A 13,945-nucleotide genomic window follows, 5' to 3' on the forward strand; every position below is an offset into this window, starting at 1 on the left:
ACCTCCTTTTGAGCCACTGGATTCCTGCCATCTGAAGTACTTGACCTGGAAGGTCATTTTCTTGGTGGCAGTTACTTCAGCTCGTAGAGTCAGTGAGCTTCAGGCCCTGGTAGCCCAGGCCCCTTACACTAAATTTCATCATAACAGAGTAGTCCTCCACACTCACCCTAAGTTCTTGCCAAAGGTCATGTCGGAGTTCCATCTGAACCAGTCAATTGTCTTGCCAACATTTTTTCCCCGTCCTCATTCCTGCCCTGCTGAACGTCAGCTGCACACATTGGACTGCAAGAGAGCATTGGCCTTCTACCTGGAGCGGACACAGCCCAACAGACAGTCCGCCCAATTGTTTGTTTCTTTTGATCCCAATAGGAGGGGAGTGGCTGTAGGGAAACGCACCATATCCAATTGGCTAGCAGATTGCATTTCCTTCACTTACGCCCAGGCGGGGCTGACTCTTGAGGGTCATGTCACGGCTCATAATGTTAGAGCCATGGCTGCGTCGGTAGCCCACTTGAAGTCAGCCTCTATTGAAGAAATTTGCAAAGCTGCGACGTGGTCATCTGTCCACACATTCACATCTCATTACTGCCTGCAGCAGGATACCCGACGCGACAGTCGGTTCGGGCAGTCAGTTCTTCAGAACCTGTTTGGGCTTTAGGATCCAACTCCACCCCCCGAGGGCCCTGTTTGTTCTGTTCCAGGCTACACTCTCAGTTAGTTGGTAAATTTTTTTAGGTCAATCTCAGTTATGTCCTCGCCGTTGCGAGGCCCAATTGACCATGGTTGTTGTTTTGAGTGAGCCTGGGGGCTAGGGATACCCCATCAGTGAGAACAAGCAGCCTGCTTGTCCTCGGAGAAAAGCGAATGCTACATACCTGTAGAAGGTATTCTCCGAGGACAGCAGGCTGATTGTTCTCACAAACCCGCCCGCCTCCCTTTGGAGTTGAGTCTTCCCTTGTTTCTCTTTTGCTACATACGAGACTGGCCGGCTCGAGCCGTTTCGGGCGGGAAGACGGCCGCGCATGCGCTGTGCGCGCGGGCGCGCGAGGGCTAGCAAAGGACTTTGCTAGTGAAGATTCCGATTGGAGGGGCTGCCGTGGACGTCACCCATCAGTGAGAACAATCAGCCTGCTGTCCTCGGAGAATACCTTCTACAGGTATGTAGCATTCGCTTTTTTGGGTCTAATAAAATCCAAACATATTTATAAGAATGGCTAAAAAAGTCAAATCCTGTACAGTTTTTGATGCTAATTCCGATGAAATACATTTTAACATTATGGATGCAAAATCCAGTCAAACAAGTTGACTCAAAGTGTGCATCAAAATTGGTCGCGACTCATCGGAACATATTTGGACCAATACAAAAACATATCAGTGTTGTAGAGCACAATTTTCTCTTTCAGATGATACTGTTCACAAGCTGATTCAGGCAGACTCTTTTTTAATAATTGGCTTTGAACTTTGGTACATTTTACCATTTGCGCTGACAGTGCCAACTTTGAAGAGATCCTGCAGGGCGGTTATAGATGCTGGTTAATTGCAAATCTGGCGTGCTCATGGACTGACAACCTTTCAGAAAAGGGGGTCTAGATCTGCAACTATTGCAGTTAGAGACCTCAAATTTTGGGAAACTTTGTTTAACACCTGACTTGCGCAACAGATAAAATTTGAACAAAATTGGAGAACAAGATGGTGGAACCTTTTTTAAATTTTAGACCACTTGGCATGGAATGACCCTATAGCATGTAGCTATAAACGAGCACAGGCTATGTTCACAACATGACACAGCACATACTGAATTGCTTCTGGTCTTGTAAGCAATGTTATACAATTATGGAACTAATCATTCATTGGTCAGTATCAACTTCATATCTTGTGGTCACTCGTGCTTAATTATCTTATCAAATCATGGTTATCCCCTGCTATAGAGATTTGTAGTAGTAGTCTTCCAGTGACCCCCCATTACCATCTATAGCTTAGTTCCTACTATATTGGCAAGACGAGACAATAAGCTAGGTGGTGATAGTCTATTCCATTACTTCTCATTTATTACACTTCTAGTTGGAAAGCTTAACTGTTTAACAAGTGGGGAAAGAAAGGTTATGTAGGAAACCAAATACAGATGCACATTTATCGTACTCTTAACCACAAAAAATCCTTAAGATCCTTGAATAACCATCATTTGGTTCTCCCTAGCCCTTCAAGGGCATACTGAGAATCTACCAGAAGAAGCGCTTTTTACTTTTATCTCTTTTTAATGGGAGTCCCTAGAGTTGTCTTTTGCAAATGTAAATTTAAACTAAAGACACATTTTAAAATCTTTGCTTTGGGGGATTTGCTGGGACAAAAGTAGCGGTGACAAGGGGTTGTGTGCGCTTGGGAATACTGCAGCCAGTGCTATCTCATTGCATGTTTCTTGAGAATGATGCCTGTCCTTTATTTTATGGAGTTCTTTTCTGACTGCTTGTATTTTTATTGTAAATTTAGAAAGCTGTTAAGAACTGCTTTCTTTGTGGAAGCTTTTTTTCTGAGAGATGTATATTATGTTTGTGATTGTTATTCAGTTTAAGCTGTATGGATAGGATGTCAGAAGGCTAAAGTAAGTTTGGTACTATTGATGTTGGCTGAGTTTTTGTTTTTTATTATGTACTAGGAAAAAAAGGCCCGTTTCTGAAACCAATGAAATGGGCGCTAGCAAGGTTTTTCCTTGGAGTATGTATGTTTTAGAGAGTGTGTGTGAGAGAGAGAGAGTGAATATGCGAGTGTGTGTGTGACAGAGAGAGAGTGAGACTGGCTGCAAGTGTGTCTGTGAGAGAGAGAGTGTGTGTGTGTGTGTGTGTGTGTGAGAATAAGAGTGTGTGCCAGGGTGCCATAGTAAAAAAGGCCCGTTTCTGTAAGAAATGAAACGGGCGCTAGCAAGGTTATCCCCCCCCCTTGCTCTCTCCCTCTGTCCCCTCCGAGTCCCACGCCCCCTCCCTCCCCTCTGAGTCCCACGTCCCCCTTTCCTGCCTTCCGATTTCCAGGCCATTCTCCCTCCCCTTTCCCAGTCCCCTGCAACTCACCACTTTGTCCATAAGTTTCCAGGTCTTCTCTACGGCTCTGCAGTCGGCCGCCGCCACCTGCTTGGGGTGCCCCACCGCCTTCAGGTCGTGTTGTGTTTGGCTGTCATTAGTGAAGTGTTTTTGTGTGTGTGATAGATATTGTGTTTTTGTTTTGAGAATGTTGTTTGAGGGGGGGGGGGGGGGGAAGGGGGTGGCCAGGATTGGCTAGCTGGGAGGTTGTGGCAGGGGGCTTGGAGGGTGTTGCGCTGCAAGGCAGATGGATCCTTCTGTCCGTGTTGTTGCTGGCTGTTATTAGTGTTGTTTTTTTTGTGTGTGTGATAGTGATTTTGTGTGTGTGCGTGTTTATTTTTTTTTTTTGGGGGGGGTCGGTCTGGCAGGGTGCTTAGAGGGGGGTCAGCATTACTGGGGTGATACAGAGAGTGAGTGTGTGTGAGATTGAGAGAGTGGGGGTGTGATACAGAGAGTGTATGTGTGTGTCACAGAGAGAGGTCATGTGTTTCACAGAGATATATTGTGTGTGTGTGTGATAGAGATTGTGTGTGTGTGTAACAATATTAGGGGTGTGTGTCTGGTGAACGGGGAGGGGTTGGCGGGGGGCTTGGAGTGTGGTTTGCTGGGAGGTGGATGAATCCTTCAGGCTGTGTTGGTGCTGACTGTCATTATTGTAGTGTTTTGGTGTGTGTGTGAAAATGTTAGTGGGGGGGCGTGGCTTGCAAACTGGGAGGGTGTGGTTGGGGGGGGGGGGTTGAAGGGGTTTGCGCTGCTAGGCTCACGTATCCTTCACACCGTGTTGTCGCTGTCTGTCATTACTGTAGCGTTGTGTTGTGTGTTTGGGATAGACTTTGTGTGTGTGTGTGAGAAAGTTATATGGGGGTGGGGGCGGTGCTAGCGAGGCGGGAGTGTGTGGCGTGGAGTTTGGAGAGAGATTGTGTGTGTGAATGTTTGATGGTGGGTTGAGCTGCGATGCCCACGTATCCTTCAGACCGTGCTGTCGCTGTCTGTCATTACTGTAGCGTTGTGTGTGTTAGTGATAGACTTTGTGTGTGTGTGTGAGAATGTTATATGGGGGGTGGGGGCGGTGCTAGCGAGATGGGAGGGTATGGCGTGGTGCTTGGAAACAGATTGTGTGTGTGTGAATGTTTGAGTGGGGGGTGCGTTGCTGGCGAACTGTGAGGGAGTGGTGGTGGGCTTGGAGGGGGGTCAGCGTTGCTGGGGGGATGGGGTGAAAGTGACAGAGGGTGGAGTGTCTTGAAAGCGTGGGTGTGTGGCAGTTCAGACGCGTTGGGGGTCATAGGAGCCGACTTTTCAAAATGATTGTGGGTGCTGGTTTTTTTTTTTATAGGTGGTGCATTCCCCCCCTCCTCCCCTCTCCTCTGAGTTCCAGGCCCCGCCTCCCTCCCTCCCTCCCTCCCTTCGAGTTCCAGACCCCCCATCCCTCCCTCCCTCCCTCCCTCCGAGTTCCAGACCCCCCATCCCTCCTTCCTTCCGAGTTCCAGACCCCCCCTTCCTCCCTCTCTCCGAGTTCCAGACCCTCTCCCTTCTTCCCTCCCTCCGAGTTCCAGACCCTCCTCCCTCCTTCCCTCCCTCCCTCCGAGTTCCAGAACCCTCCTCCCTCCGAGTTCCAGCCCCTCCATCCCTCCCTCCCTCCTTCCGAGTTCCAGACCCCCCTCCCTCCTTCCCTCCCTCCCTCCCTCCGAGTTCCAGACCCTCCATCCCTCCCTCCCTCCTTCCGAGTTCCAGACCCCCCCCCTCCCTGTTCCAGACCCCCCCTCCCTCCCTCTCTCCGAGTTCCAGACCCCCCTCCCTCCCTCTCTGAGTTCCAGACCCCCTCCCTCCCTCCCTCCGAGTTCCAGACTCCCCTTCTTCCGAGTTCCAGACCCCCCATCCCTCCCTCCGACTCGATTCTGTTCCAGGCCGCTCTTCTCCCACTTCCACAACAGTCCTTTGCCTGCCCCTCACCTTCCTGCATGCCGCCAACCCAGAATTTAAAAGTCATCTTACCGGGGTCACGGCGACAGCAGAGAAAGGCAAGCAGGCTGCCTTCCCTTCTCTTCACTGTCAGCTCTGCCTTTGGTCCCGCCCTTGCGGAAACAGGAAATGAGGGCGGGACCAGAGGCAGAGTTGAAAGCGAAGAGAAGGGAAGGCAGCTGGCTCGCCTTTCTCTGCTGCTGCTGTGACCGCAGTAAGATGACTTTTAAATTCTGGGTGGGCGGCACGGAGGAAGTCGAGCGGCCACCCTGTGGGGGGTTGGGTTGGGGTGGGGTGGTGCAGTGTGGCGGTGGAGGTCAGATTCGGGTCTGTAGGGGGGTCCAGCGGCGACTCGGGAGGGGGTCGGTCAGTCTGCGCTCTCTACGTCATAACGTTTCGACGTTAGGGCGGGACAGTGAGAGCCAATGAAACGCTGAGTTACAGACTTAAACCCTACACTGCCACAGTTCCACGAGTCAGCTTCAGAACGTTGGAGGTGCTTTTATTATAGTAGATGTTTTATTGTGGACCGCTTAGGTTTAAGCCGGCTATGATTTATTTATTTATGTTAAAATTTAATCCCTTTGATTTGCTTTGCAATTAAAAGTGATTTTATCAAATGCCAATAAACCATAAAAGCTTCAAAGAAGACACATCAAGTTCAAGCTTGAGATGTAGATGCTTGACATTTAAATGCGACATTAATCCCACTCTTTGCCCTTCAGACTTATGGGCTCATTTTCAAAAGAGAAAAAACATCCAAAAAGTGGCATGTCTGCATTTGGACGTTTTTTCTCACAAAAACGTCCAAATTGGTATTTTCAAAACCATTTTTAGACGTTTTTCCATGAAGTCCGTCAGAAGTGCATTCAAATCACAAGGGGGGCGCGTCAGGGGCATGTTAAGGGTGGGATTTGGGGTGTTCCTGACACTTAGACGTTTTTCAGCCATAGTGGAACAAAACAAACTGTCCAAGACACATTAAGACATTTTGAGCTAGACCTGTTTTTATAACGAATAAGGCACAAAACGGTGCCCTAAATGACCAGATGACCACTAGAGGGAATCAGGGGTGACATCCCCTTACTCCCTCAGTGGTCACTAACTCCCTCCCACCCCAAAAAATGTGATTAAAAACATTACTTGCCAGCCTCTATGTCAACCTCAGATGTTATACTTGGGTCCATTAGAACAGGATGCAGGTCCCTGGAATAGTCTAATGGGTGGGTGCAGTGCACTGCAGACAGGGTGGACCCCAGGCCCATACCTCTCCCTACCTGTTACACTTGTGGAGCAAACTGTGAGCCCTACAAAACTCACCAGAAACCCACTGTACCCCACATATAGGTGCCCCTTTACCCACATATAGGTGCCCCCTTCACCCGTAAGGGCTATGGTAGTGGTGTACAATTTGGGGTAGTGGGTTTTGGATGGATTTTGGGGGGGCTCAGCAGACAAGATAAGGGAGCAATGGTGAGATGTGTACCTGGGTGCATTTATGAAGTCCACTGCAGTGCCCCTAGGGTGCCCTATTGCTTTACTGGGAGTCAGGGGGGACCAGTCTACTAAAAATGCTGGCTCCTCCTACATCCCAATGGCTTGATTTTGTGTGTTTTGCACTTGGACGTTTTTTGTTTCAAAATGGACCAAAAAACATTAAAATCACAAAACCTTGTATTTTCGAAAACAAAAGATAGACCTTCTTTCCTATTCAGATTTTGGACGTTTTTTGTAAAATGTCCAAAGTTGGACCTTAGATGTCATATCGAAAATGCCCCTCTTAGTCCACTCCACATCCTATTCTTCTATATAGCATAGCAGATTGTTTTCCTAACTTATGCAAGGCTGTGAGCTTCATGGTATCAGTCCCCATCACTTAAACCCTACTGGGACCGAACTTCTAACCATTTTCCTCTTCCTTAATTCTGTTTGTAACTGTATTCTTTATGCAGACTGCATATTCTGAGAAAACTAAATCTTTAAAATTCTAGAGGTCATAGTCCGTTTTCAACTAACACATGCTTGATGCCCCAGTGGGTTCCATTGTGTAAAACCATCTGTAGGATCCCTGGATATCCGGTCCACAATTCCATTGGAAAGAAGTACTTCCATTCATGAAGGTGCTTGAAAAAAGTAATATTTGCTGTTCAAATTTAATTATTTAACATGTATTATTTATTTTTTGGTGATGCCTTTAGATTTGTGGTGAAACAGAAAGAAACTGAATAATCTGCTTGCTGAATAGGAGACATACCAACAAGGGTTTGCAGACACATATACCTAAACTGGAAGCTCAAAGCATTCAGCTTATTAAGAAGCATCTGGGATAGCTGGAATCTCTCTCCAAGGAATTGCAGGTGCAGCAACTACCTCAGAGTGAAGCATACTAATTGAACCTGCAAAGCAAACAAGCTCAGTTCAAAGACTGTGAGACTGACCTACAGAAAACATATTGGGCACAGAACCAGCATTTGAAAGCTAAATATTTCTCTAACCTGGATTCTTCAGAGGAGTCTTATGTGTCAAAAATTCAGACTATCCGAGATGAGCCACAAAAGGCTCTGGAGGAGCTTGAGAGGTGTTTGCTGGAGAAGCTACAGAGAAAAGAAATGGAGGTGCAGACAACAACTTTATCAGCAGGCAGAGCTGCTCCGACTGCAGCATAACCAGGAGATGCTGTTACGCAAAGACCAACTTGAGAGCATGAAAGAGTTTAAAGTGATGGTAGCTGAGCTAGAAGTGTTCATAAGGTGAGTCCTTAAGATGTGTAAACAGTTATCTTCCTTGTCATCAAGCAGATGAAGCCATTACGTATCGGTTATGTCCATCAACCAGCAGGGGAGATAGAGAGCACTCAAACTTTCACAGTGCCCTCTTGGCCAGTTAGCTCCACTGCCTCTTCAGTATTCTCTATCCTCCCCTAGCAGGGTGGCTGCAGCTTGTTCGAGCTCCAGAAAAATCTGCCGGGAGGTGGTTCCTGGCTTGCCAGTTGTTAACCCGGGGTGTTGGAGTCTATAGCAGCCTCACTTTAAAGGCACATAGGTTAGCCCTTTCCCTGCCTTACCCATACCTCTGTGGATGTGGACATATTGCCTTGCTTTCCCTGTCCTTACCCACCAACAGTGGATGCAGGCATATAGGTTCGCCCTTCCCTGCCTTTCCCACTCATCTGAGCCTCCGGAGTCTTCAATACCTCTGCTTTCCTCACAGCTTAAAAAAAAAAAAAAAGTCGCGTCGCGTTTTTAAACGCAGAGATACTGGAACAGAGGTTTTGACCTGATTTCAGCAGGATCATAATTGTACACTAGATCCTTTGAGGGTAAGAGTGTTTTCCAACTCCTCCGGGGTGGGCCCGCGATCGGGGCGATTTTGGCACGAAACCGCCATCTTGGATTTTACCGCCATTTTTCGGCGATGGCTGCGGACAATGTAAAGCGCTGTTCCACTTGTGGCAAGCGAAATCAGCAGCAGGGCTCTGTAAATCGTGCTGTACTGGCGTAGGAGCCGGCCCGAGCATGGCGAGCGATTGTTTCTTCCCGCTCTGAGCTGGCAGCGGGCGCCATTTTGCTTACACCACATGGCGCGGCCTCCGTGGACACGGAGAGACCTGAGCCGGGTGGGGCACCTCGAGATGAGGTTATTTCAGGAGTGGCTAGCACCGGACAGGATTTGGGTGCCCAGGGTGAGATTTTCTCCCCGGATTTTGTGCTTTTGCTGCATAAAGCATACATGATGAAAAGAGCCCTTCCTCAAGGGTCGCCTGAGGCTCCTCTGATTGGCCCCCACCGATGGATTCTGGCCTGGGACATGCCCAGTGAGGCTTTTTTCCCCGGAGGCTTGGCCTAAAGATAAGCACAGAAGGGTTAATTCCCCTTCAGATTGTGGTGCACCTTTTTCCCCCCCGTGGTCGGGGTGTGGAGGATTCGGAGAACTCTGACAGACGTTCTTGGTCTGAGGAACCAGAGTCAGGTGCGGATTTACCACAGGATCTGGATGATCCCTCCGCGGTGAGGATTTCCACCGTGATGAGCTGCCAGCGCTTATTTCAGATAACCCTGCAGGCCCTCTCGATTGAAGATCCTGACAGTGGCATGGCCTCCTCGGGTAATCCCAGGATGGCTAGTACCAAGAAAGCTGCTCGGGGCCTTCCCTTTGCATGACTCCATCCTAGAGCTTGTTTCGGCTCAGTGGGCTGACCCCCGAGGGACCTTTGAGAGTTTCCAGGCTATGGGGCAGTTATACCCTCTGTGTGAGGACATATGGCTCGTTTTCAAATGCCTACAGTGGATGCCCTAGTCACTGCGGTGACAAAAGAGAACTACCCTCCCTGTTGAAGGAGGTGTTGCCCTGAAGGATGTTCAAGACCGTAGGCTGGAAACAGCATTGAAAACGTCCTTTGAAATTGCAGGTCTCACTGTTCGGGGCGTCTGCATGCAGCTGATATGCTGTTAGAGCCTGCCTAGCTTGGCTGCAACAGGCAGTGGCTCGAGCCCGGAGATGGAGCAGAGCCCTTCTTGGATGTGGCTCCGCGGAGTGGAGGTGGCCTTGTCCTTTCTGGCTGATGCCCTTATGACCTTGTCAGAGCTTCGGCTAAACAAATGGCAGTAGCAGTGGCGGCTCGCCGTCGTCTGTGGCTACGACACTGGGCAGCGGACATGGCCTCTAAGCAAGGTTGGTGAAGTTGCCTTTTCAAGGACTTCTCCTATTGGTAAGGAGTTGGAGAAAATTGTGAAAGGCCTGGGTGATCCAAAAACCCCGGCGCTTGCCCGAAGATAGGCAGAGGCCTTCCTCTAAGGGCCAGGCGGTCCACTCCTCGTACAGACCTCGCTTCCGTGAAGCTAGAAGGTACCGCCCGGGGCATTCTGCTGGGTTCACTTCACGTGCTCGTGGTCAGCAGAGGAACTCCTTTCGCCTCGGACAAGCGTTCCGCAGCCGGTGGCTCAAGACCAGGAGTTCAGGGGGCGACCCTCTCAATGATGGTGCGCCGGCCCTCTTCTCGATGCCTGTCATCGGAGGACGCTTTCCCTCTTTGTCGAGGAGTGGGCAAGATTTCCTCAGATCAGTGGGTTCTAGACCTGATCAGAGATGGATACAGAATAGAATTCAACGCCCCAGTAAGAGACGTGTTTTGTGGAGTCCCGATGCGGTTCTGCCGTCAAACGGGCGGCGGTGGAGGAGACTTTACAAGGTCTGATTCAGTTAGGGGCAGTGACCCCGGTGGCCTCCCGCCGAGCAAGGCTGCGGCCGATACTCCATCTACTTTGTGGTGCCGCGAAAAGGTGGGTCCTTTCGCCCTCTTCTAGACTTAAAAGCAGTGATAAGGTCCTTGAGAGTGTGGCATTTCCACATGGAATCTCTGCGCTGCCGTCATTGCGGCGGTACAGCCAGGAGAGTTTCTCACGTCTCTAGACCTGAAAGAAGCTTACTTGCACATACCGATTTGGCCCCCGCACCAGAAGTTTCTGAGGTTTGCGGTGTTGGGAAAACATTTCCAGTTCAGGGCCTTGCCTTTTGGCCTCGCACAGCTCCCCGAACCTTTTCGAAGGTAAGGGTGGTAGTCGCTGCTTTTCTCAGGCGAGAAGGTATCAGGGTTCACACCGTACCTAGACGACTGGCTCATCAGAGCAGACTCTGCAACAGAGAGCTTACAAGCTACAGCCAGAGTGGTCTCAGTAACTGCAATCTCTAGGCTGGGTCGTCAATATGGCCAAAAGTCACCTTGTCCCCTTCACAATCTCTAGAGTTTTTGGGGGCCATGTTCGACACAGTCTCGGGCTATGTGTTCCTACCCGAGCTAAGGTGGTGCAAGCTTCAGAATCAGGTCCGTCTGCTCCTGAGGATGGCCCCGCCCGCGAGCTTGGGACATTGTCCAGCTGCTGGGATCGATGACAGCCACGATGGAAGTGGTACCCTGGGCGAGAGCGCACCTGAGACCTCTACAGTATTCCCTACTCCGGAGATGGTCTCCTATTTCTCAGGATTACCAATGCAGACTTACTTGGCTCCCTGCGGCCCGACTCAGCATGGAGTGGTGGCTCTCGGACATGCATGCTGCGGCGAGGGAATGCCGCTGACGCGTCCCCGTTTGGTGCCTAGTGGTAACAGATGCCAGCCTGAAGGGCTGGGGCGCACACTGCAAGGGGAAGCTTGCCCCAGGGTTCTATGACACCCAGAGTCGAGTGGTCCATCAACCGCCTAGAGTTGAAAAGCGGTGTTTCAGGCGCTTCTGGCCTTTTCAGTTGACCCTGGAAGTTGGCTTGCAGAGTGATGTCGTACAACACGACAACGGTGGCCTGTATAATCGACAAGGCGGAACAAGGTGCAGAGCACTAGCCGCGCAGGGCCGAACTGATTTGCCACTGGGGCCGAGCTGCATCTTCAGTGTCTGTCGGCAGCTCATATTGCAGGTCAGAGCAATGTGTAGGCCGATTATCTGAGCAGCACAGATCGATCCGCAGAATGGAATTTGGCAGACGAAGTATTCCTGCAATCTGTGCCAAAATGGGGCAAGCCCGTGATGGATCTAATGGCGACAAGTGCCAATACCAAAGTCCCGTGCTTCTTCAGCAGATGGAGAGATCCTCGCTCGGCGGGGTTGGATGTCTTGGTTCAACCCTGGCCTCCGGGTCTATTTTATGTGTTTCCCCCATGGCCCTGATAGGGTGCCTGCTCTTGCGGATTCGGCTGCACCAGGAGAAGTGGTCCTCATCGCCCCGGATTGGCCAAGGAGACCTTGGTATGCAGACCTCCGACAGATGCTCCTGGAGGCTCCTCTCTGCCGTTACCGTCTGGTACCGAACCAGTTGACTCAGGGACCGGTAGCCCATGGAGGACACCGGCCGCTTTGGTCTTACGGCTTGGCTATTGAGAGGGCGCAATTGAGGGATAAAGGTTATTCCAATAACGTTATTTCCACTCTTCTGCAAGCCCGCAAGCGGTCCACTTCCGTGGCTTATGCCAGGATTGGTGCCTTCCAGAGCCATTGCTCCAATGCGGGCCTCCTGTCTCCGCCGATTCTGGACTTTTTGCAGGAAGGTGTACAAAAAGGCTTGGCCTATAATTCCCTGCGGGTGCAGGTGGCAGCGTTGGCCTCCCTTCGTGGTAAGGTGGAAGGCGTGTCTTTGGCTGCTCACCCAGATGTGGCCACGTGTTTCTTAGAGGGGTGCTTCGGCTCCGACCTCCAGTGCGAGCACCCTGTCCAGCTTGGAACCTGGGGCTAGTTTTGAAAACCCTGCAGGCATCTCCTTTTGAGCCGCTTCGGCGAGCATCGGAGAAAGATTTGACACTGAAGGCTGTTTTTCTGGTGGCCATTTCCTCGGCGAGACGGGTGTCAGAGCTCCAGGCGCTGTCCTGTAGAGACCCATTTCTGCAATTTTCAGAGTCCGGAGTCACGGTTCGGACCGTGCCTTCCTTTATGCCTAAGGTGGTTTCAGCTTTTCACCTAAACCAGCCTATTTTCTTGCCCTCTTTTTCAGAGGAAGAGTTTCCAGAATCTTTTGGGCAGCTGCACCTTTTGGATGTGCGCAGGACTCTGCTGCAGTATCTGCGAGTTACTAACTCTTTCAGGACTTCTGATCATCTGTTTGTTTTGCTATCCGGTTCTCGCAAAGGGTCTCCAGCGTCTAAAGCCACTATTGCCCGCTGGCTCAAAGAAACTATCTTTTCAGCTTATCTGCTGGCCGGCAGGGTTCCGCCTGTAGCCTTTAAGGCACATTCTACTAGAGCGATTTCTTCCTCTTGGGCTTGAAACTGGAGCACTCTCTCTTCAAGAGATATGCAGTGCAGCAACATGGGCTTCCTAAGCTCTCCTTTGCCCGACATTACAGGCTGGATTGTGGCTGCCAGGAGGGATGCCGCGTTTGGTGCACAAGTGCTAGCACGTGTGTGGCTTGTTCCCACCCTATCTAGGGATTGCTTTGTTACATCCATACGTAATGGCTTCATCTGCTTGATGACAAGGAAGGGAAAATTAGGTTTCTTACCTTGGTAATTTTCCTTTCCTTTAGTCATAGCAGATGAAGCCATGAGCCCTCCCTGTAGATTGTCTGTATGCTGTGAATCTGTTTTCAGGTTCTGTTCTAATTTCCTGAATTTCCTTCCTTGGGAGAAAGTTGGGAAAACAATCTTCAGGATTCATGTTCAGTTAAATTTAGGAGGATGTGTTCATTCCCTCCAGCATGTTTTTTTGGAGGATGTGTTGATTCTCTCCAGGAGGCGCGTGTGTTCCCCTCCAGTTCTATAAATAGGAGGATGAGTTCATTCCTCCAGTGTGTTGGGAGGATGTGTGATTCCCTCCAGGAGGCGCGTGTGTTCCCCTCCACTTATACATAAGGAGGATGAGTTATTCCCTCCAGGAGGCTGTGCATTCCCTCCTTTATGAGTTCATGCCCTTGTGATGGGCCATCGTTCGCTGTGAGGAAGCTCTTGTGATTCCCATTGCGGTTTGCCATACTGCTTTGGAAGCTTCAAATACTGAAGAGGCAGTGGAGCCTAGCTGGCCAGAGGGCACTGTGAAAGGTTTGAGTGCTCTCTATCTCCCCTGCTGGTTGATGGACATAAACCCATACATATGGCTTCATCTGCTATGACTAAAGGAAAGAAAATTACCAAGGTAAGAACCTAATTTTCCCTTTGGTTTTATGAGAGGTGGTCAAATAATGCGTTAATGTTATTAACATGTCAATTTTTTAACACACCTAGTTCATTTTAATGTCACCATGTTTTTTTAATTAAACGCAGACTCTCCCTCTCCCCCCCCCCCCCCCACCATTTTACCTTTACAGCAGGGCTCAGGACTCTGCTTAGCGTTCCCGTCCCAGTTTCTCAGAGCCCCGTGCAGCCATGCACCCCTCCATGCTCCACAGGTGGCCCCCAAGAAAACTAATCGTGCCTACTTTAGAGGTAAACGCCGGAGG

General features: G+C 50.1%; 1 protein-coding gene across 1 annotated transcript in view; it reads left to right on the plus strand.

The window, feature by feature from the left end:
• Window positions 1-13,945, plus strand: part of LOC115474937 (pericentrin-like) — an 899,709-nt gene that overhangs the window by 45,400 nt on the left and 840,364 nt on the right. The window contains exon 2 of the mRNA XM_030210648.1: window positions 7,229-7,780. The gene's annotated coding sequence lies outside the window, so the exon portion shown is untranslated. The remainder of the gene's footprint in view (window positions 1-7,228; window positions 7,781-13,945) is intronic.

The sequence above is a fragment of the Microcaecilia unicolor genome, chromosome 7 (assembly GCF_901765095.1).
Source record: "Microcaecilia unicolor chromosome 7, aMicUni1.1, whole genome shotgun sequence".
Classification (NCBI taxonomy): Eukaryota; Metazoa; Chordata; class Amphibia; order Gymnophiona; family Siphonopidae; genus Microcaecilia; species Microcaecilia unicolor.